This window comes from Vidua chalybeata, chromosome 8 (assembly GCF_026979565.1).
Source record: "Vidua chalybeata isolate OUT-0048 chromosome 8, bVidCha1 merged haplotype, whole genome shotgun sequence".
NCBI classification, from domain to species: domain Eukaryota; kingdom Metazoa; phylum Chordata; class Aves; order Passeriformes; family Viduidae; genus Vidua; species Vidua chalybeata.
Genome location: NC_071537.1, coordinates 1056587 through 1063701, shown reverse-complemented (window position 1 = coordinate 1063701; position 7115 = coordinate 1056587). Strand labels below are relative to the sequence as shown.

The 7115-nt window shown below is 50.3% G+C and overlaps 1 long non-coding RNA gene across 1 annotated transcript; it reads left to right on the top strand.

The window, feature by feature from the left end:
• Positions 1-1336: 1336 nt before the first annotated feature.
• On the top strand, positions 1337-3874 carry LOC128791797 (uncharacterized). Its single transcript, XR_008432147.1, has 3 exons — positions 1337-1386; positions 1998-2142; positions 3738-3874. It is a non-coding gene; the product is annotated as an uncharacterized LOC128791797 (long non-coding RNA).
• The last annotated feature ends 3241 nt before the right edge of the window (positions 3875-7115 follow it).

Genomic DNA, 7115 nt, shown 5'->3' with positions numbered 1-7115 from the left:
CCCATCACACCTGAGTGTTCCCAGCCCATCCTGAGTGTTCTCTGCCCTCCCTGAGTGTTCCAAATGAAACCTGAGTGTTCTCATCAAACCTGAGTGTTCCCATCACACCTGAGTGTTCCCATCACACCTGAGTGTTCCCAGCCCATCCTGAGTGTTCTCTGCCCTCCTTGAGTGTTCCCAATGAAACCTGAGTGTTCCCATCACACCTGAGTGTTCCCATTGAAACCCGAGTGTTCCCATCAAACCTCGGTGTTCTCTGCCCTCCCTGAGTGTTCCCAACCAAACCTGAATGTTCCCAACGAAACCTGAGTGTTCCCAACCCATCCTGAGTGTTCTCTGCCCTCCCTGAGTGTTCCCATCAAACCTGAGTGTTCCCAGTGAAACCTGAGTGTTCCCATCACACCTGAGTGTTCCCAACCCATCCTGAGTGTTCTCTGCCCTCCCTGAGTGTTCCCATCAAACCTGAGTGTTCCCAATGAGACCTGAGCATTCCCAGCCCTCCGTGCTGATCCAGAGCCCTTTGGGCACAGACTGGCACCCAAGCTGAGCCCAGGGGCCCTGAGCCAGCCCAGGGCTGCTCTGAGCAGGTCCCACAGCGAGGGACTGTCCCCCCCAGAGGGAGCAGGAGCTGCTGCTAATCCTCTGCAATGGATCATTTGTTATTTACATTTAGCTGCTGCTCTGGGGTCTTTAGGCTCTGCATTAGGATAAATCCCATCCTAATCACCCCCATCATCTCCCCCTGGCATCTCCTCGGGCACAGCCCCATCCCAGCCCTGCAGCACAGTCCCCCCGGGGCTCTCCCTGTCCCCAGCCCCACACCTGCCCCTCACACACCCCTCAAGCAGCTCTGGGGCTGCAGAGCAGCAGCTCCCGCTGGTTCTCCAGGAGAGGGATCAGGCACTGATGAGGATGAGGAAGGGTCTGTGACCCCAGCAGAACCTGAATCCCCAGAGCTGCCTGGTAAAGGATCCAGGTGAGCACTCTGAGATTGGGGAAGCTTTTCTGTGACCTCCCTGAGCTCTTTTCAGAAGCACTTTCTCCATCCCATCCCCAGCAGAGGAGGGCTGGGCCGAGCTGATGGGCTGCAGTTGGAGGAGCTGCTGTGAGGCACGTTCTGTGCTCAGCGAGTCCCTGGCACTGGAGATGAACAAATGATCCATATTTCATCAGCCTGGCAACACAGGGATGCTATTGCAGCTCTGATCACACGAGAGAGATCTCAGCATCAAGGAGCTGCCAGCCCATGGCCAGCTTTGTTGAGTCACAGAGAGCCCTTTGTGTTCTTCAGATGGGATTTATGCAGAGCATGAACCTCACAACAGTCCCCGTTAAAGAAAAAACAGAGCGGGGATGTTCTGCTGGTTTAGTACAGGAAAAATCTCTGTAAGCTTGGTAACATCAGTGGAAATCTGATCTCCACCCCAAGTGCTGGGCAGCAGCTCCTGTCCCACTGCACAGCTCCAGGGATGGGCACTGCAACCCTCCCTGGGCAGTGCCAATCCCTGACCCCCTTTCCATGGGGAAATTCCTGCTGATCCCACCCTGAGCCTGCCCTGGCCCAGCCTGGGGCCGTTCCCTCTCCTCCTGTCCCTGTTCCCTGGAGCAGAGCCCGACCCCCCCGGCTGTCCCCTCCTGGCAGGAGCTGTGCAGAGCCACAAGGTCCCCCCTGAGCCTCCTTTGCTCCAGGCTCAGCCCCTTCCCAGCTCCTCAGGAGCTCCCCAACCCCTTCCCAGCTCCCTCAGGAGTTCTCCAGCCCCTTCCCAGCTCCCTCAGCCATCCCCACAGGATTTATTCCTCTCCCTTTTGGCTCTAAAGACACCTCTGGCATGGAGAGGAATCAAAACACCCCCAAACCTGCATTCAGCTGACTTTTGCCCAGCAGTGCCCGTTGCAGTCCCCCCTCCTCAGCCCAGCTCCCTCCCTGCCCTCTCACCCAGCTGCAATTGCTCCTTCCTTCATTTCTCGGGGTTTTTATTGCTGTGCCTTATCTGCAGAACTGGAACATTTTGAAACACAGCCTCTGGAATCTGCCAGTCTACCAGGACTGGTTTCATCCATCTCCACGGACAAATCCAGGGGGTTTGGCTAAGCCACAGCCAGAGCCTGACATGGAAAGCAGGGAGCCATTCCCAGTTAAAGGTGGGTGTGCATTCCCTGCCTGGCTTCCAGCAGGGCAGGGCAGTGCTGCTCTGCTCCTCTGAGATAAGCTGGGCCAGCGAATTTATTGCTGCCACTTCCAGCTTTGTTCCCTGGCAGGAGCTTGGATGCTGTCAGTGGGAAGAATTCCCTTGTTTTCATAAGAGAGAGCTCAGAAAAAGAACAGATTTTTTTGGTTTCTGCCTGCTCAGAGGTGGAATGGGGGCTGGGCAAATGCCCTGCACTGGCTCTGCTGCTGCTCCTCCAGGAGCTGGGAAGGCAGGAATTGGGAATTTTGTGGAGGATCAGTTGTTACTCAAAGGGCTGTAACTGATGGGGGAGCTTCATCACTGAAGGAATTTCTGCTGGGCTGCAACAAAAACCTGCTGGAGTACAGGCTGGGTTATATCTGGTACAGGTTGGGTTATATTTAGGTACAATTTGGGGTTTATTTGGTACCATTTGGTTGTATTTGGGCACAATTTCGGTTTTATTTGGGTACAAACTGGGTTGGCTTTGGGCACAATTTGGGTTGTATTGGGCACAATTTCAGTTGGGTTATACTGGACACAATTTGGGTTGTATTGGGCACAATTTCGGTTTAATTTGGGTTGTATTTGGGCACAATTTGCATTATATTTAGACACAATTTGGGTTGTATTTGCATACAGTTTGGGCACAATTTGGGTTATACTGAGCACAATCTGGTTTATATTTGGGTACAATTTGAGTTATATTTGGGCACAATTTGGGTACAATTTGAGCACAACTTGGGTTATATTTGGGCACAATTTGGGTTATATTTGGGCACAATTTGGGTTATATTTGGGTACAATTTGGACACAATTTGGGTTATATTTGGGCACAATTTGGCTTATATTTGGGTACAATTTGGACACAATTTGGGTTATATTTGGGCACAATTTGGGTTATATTTGGGCACAATTTGGGTTGTGATTGTTTCTTTGGGAGGTTTGACTTGTTTTAAGACAGCCCCAAAATCCCCTGACAGGCACTGCCACCCTTGGCAGGAGGCAACTCAAGGAAAAGGCAGGATTTTTTTTTTTTTCCCCGGGATTTTTGCATTGCTCTTCCCTGGAGAGGGAAAATCACGAGGTGATAAAATCAAAGGGAATGGCTGATTTAACAAGAATGCAGCCCAGCCCTGCCTGCCCAGGGTAAGCTGCTCCTGTGTGGGTTTTCCACGGACCACGAGCTCTGGTGGAGCTCCCAGCACGGACCTGACTTAATTGAGAGCCGAGCACAGGAGGAGTGGAATTGATTTTCTGTTCCTGGGAATTCAGGGCAGTGCTTGGAAAAGCCCAAGGAAGGATTGCTGGCATGAAAAACCACAATTACCCAGCATCAAACACGAGTTCAATGCTCAGACTCTGTAATCACCACCATTTAAACAGCTTCTATGATGTCCAGGAGTGGCTGTAGGACAAGACTAAAGATTCTGATGATTTACCAGTGATTTACCAACCGTTTCCATGAGGTTTGTGTTGAAATGAAGACTTTTTTTCCAGTGTAAGTGAGTTTTTTTCCAGGACAGGTGTCCCCCAACAGAGTTAATTAATTAGAGGTTGCTTTCCCAGTGGTTCTCTCCGGAGGATTCTCCCCAAAGTCGAGTCCTTGAGCAACTCCTCAGGCAAACTGAGAGCAGAGGATCCAACATTCCCAGCAGTGTGAATCGATGTGCTGAGAGAGCCTCTGGAACCAGGTACCTGGAGAAGCCCCACAGAGGTGAGATGAAATCGGAACAATGGGGATTTCAGGTCAGGTTTTGGCTCCAGAGGTCCTGGAGCACATTTTGCTCCTCGCCCACACAAAGATGGTTTTGGCTTTGCCCTCATTCCCTTATTGCTGTGCTTCCCTTCACATCCAGTGGGAAACCCTCACCCTCCTTTATCCCAACTCTTTTGGCTCCCGGGACATTCCTGGGTGTCAGGAGGATCTGAGTGTTGCCCTGATTTTTAAAAGTGTGAAGTTTTCTTTTATAGTTCTTTTGAAAAGTGTTAAAGTTCTCATAAAACTCCTTCAGCCTTCTGATAATGTTTACACATTCGAGAGTCAGAGTTCCCACACAATTTCATGTAGAAATAGAACAGTTTACATATTTCTCTGTAGGTGGAGAGAAATGATTGATTGATCTTTAGCAAAGTGGTAATTCCATCCTCCAATCCACGGTCACCTTTGGAATTCTATAACCACCAGATGTTTGAATAAAACTGGCTCTTTTTCCCTTTTGAACTTCCCAAGGTTCTGTGTGCTCATTTCGTGTCCAATAGTGACAGATGTGAGTATTTTTATTTCATTGAATTTGACAATCATTAGGGAATGTCTGTGTTGGGGGAGAGCAGGAGCGGCCACCTGAACCTGCTGGGCTGAGTGACACCCTGGGAATCCTCTGGGAATGCGGGAGAAGGGAGAGTTTATTTCTGGCTTTGATCTGCACTCACTTATCCAATGTTTTCCTTGGCAAACGGGTGTTTGTCAACACCAGGGATGAAACAGACAGGAGGGAAAATATTGCTTTTGGTTTGAGCGCTTCACTGGGAGCTCAGGGAATCCTGGAATGGTGGGGGCAGGAAAGGACCTTCCCAGCCCCCCCAGGAGTTCTCCAGCCCCTTCCCAGCTCCTCAGGAATTCTCCAGCCCCTTCCCAGCTCCCTCAGGAGTTCTCCAGCCCCTTCCCAGCTCCCTCAGGATCCTCCAGCCCCTTCCCAGCTCCCTCAGGAGTTCTCCAGCCCCTTCCCAGCTCCCTCAGAGTTCCCCAGCCCCTTCCCAGCTCCTCAGGAGTTCTCCAGCCCCTCCCAGCTCCTCAGGAGTTCTCCAGCCCCTTCCCAGCTCCCTCAGGAGTTCTCCAGCCCCTTCCCAGCTCCTCAGGAATTCTCCAGCCCCTTCCCAGCTCCTCAGGAGTTCTCCAGCCCCTTCCCAGCTCCTCAGGATCCTCCAGCCCCTTCCCAGCTCCCTCAGGAGTTCTCCAGCCCCTTCCCAGCTCCTCAGGATCCTCCAGCCCCTTCCCAGCTCCTCAGGATCCTCCAGCCCCTTCCCAGCTCCTCAGGAGTTCTCCAGCTCCTTCCCAGCTCCCTCAGGATCCTCCAGCCCCTTCCCAGCTCCCTCAGTCGTTCCCCAGGACTCTCTCCAGGAGTGGGGCAGAAGCAGAGCTGGGGGTGCCAGGCTGTGCCAGGCTGTGCCAGGCTGTGCCAGGCTGTGCCAGGGGGTGCCAGGCTGTGTTTGAGCTCAGATAACGCCCGTGTTTGTTGAGGTTCCAAGCAGAAATCACAAAAGGGACGGAATTCGATTTTCCCAAGGTGTTGGGAGGGATCTGTGCCACCCCCTGTCCCTTTGGGGGTGCGCTGCTGACACTTTGATTATTTGGGTGTCTGTGTGTGACTTGTGGGTGTCCCCTCACGATGCCACCACTGCCAGCCCATGGTGGGCACAACAATCCTTTTGGGATAGCTGTTAGGATATCTTTTGGATATCTTTTGGGATAACTGCTGGGATAACTGCTGGGATAACTTTTGGGATATCCTTTGGGATAACTTTTGGGATATCCTTTGGGATATCTTTTGGGATAACTGCTGGGATATCTTTTGGGATAACTTTTAGGATAACTGCTGGGATATCTTTTGGGATAACTTTTGGGATATCCTTTGGGATAACTTTTGGGGCATCCTTTGGGATAACTGTTGGGATATCTTTTGGGACACCTTTTGGGATATCCTTTGGGATATCCTTTGGGACATCCTTTGGGATAACTGTTGGGATATCTTTTGGGACACCTTTTGGGATAACTTTTGGGATATCCTTTGGGATAACTTTTGGGACATCCTTTGGGATATCTTTTGGGATAACTTTTGGGATATCTTTTGGGATAACTGTTGGGATAACTTTTGGGATATCCTTTGGGATATATTTTGGGATAACTGTTGGGATATTCTTTGGGATAACTGTTGGGATATCTTTTGGGACACCTTTTGGGATATCTTTTGGGATATCTTCTGGGATAACTTTTGGGATAGCTTTTAGGATATCTTTTGGGATAGCTTTTGGGATAACAGCCATTTCCCTGGACAGGCTGCTCGTGCACAAGGATTTCTTCAGGTTCTTCCATTTGGGATGCAAGGCCAGGCTGGACACTGGGGCTGGAGCACCTGGGACAGTGGGAGGTGTCCCTGCCATGGCAGGGCTGGCACTGGGTGGGATTTGAGGTCCCTTTATGTCCCAAACCATTCCAGGATTCTCTGATCCTGTGAGATGAAAAGAGCCTTTAATCAAAGCTGGGAAGGCAAACGACACACTCAGCTTTTGTAATTAATTACCACCTTCCCTTCTTTGTGTGTGGGATCTGAGATACCACGGGGCAGCCCTGAAATGAATAACTCTGGAAAAGCAGCTGCATTTTGATAAAAAAATAATAATTCTGAACCATGAATAAATCAAAAATCGTGTCCACAGCTCCTGCTACTTCGAAATCACAGCTGACAAAGGAAATAAAAGCTTGATGGTGACAGATAAGTGTGAGAGAAAGCTCTTTTCACTTGATCTGCTCCTGCAGTCATTAAATAAGATGTGCTGACAGCTCAGGAGAAACAAGCACCAGGCTTTTATTCACCTGCTCCTGAGCCTTGAGCAGGATCAGGGCCAGGACAGGAATTTAATCCAATAATTCTGTACCAAATCCTTCATTAATACCCTCCCATTGCAATATTTAGGTTTTGTTGGCCAGCTCACAAAACGTGACCCTCCCTGTCCATCTCCTCCATGCGGAGCCAGTTTCCTTCCTAATTAAAATCGATCCAATTAATTTAAATCAGGCCCACAGGTCTGATGCCCTTTCATGTCCAGCTGGTCGTTTCCAACCCTAGGATTCCATGATTATGATTTTATTTTTTGAAAAGCTGGGTTTTCCAGCTCAGAGGGGTGAACCAAACCCAGCTTTCCCAGAGGAGTGAGCCAGAATCTCTC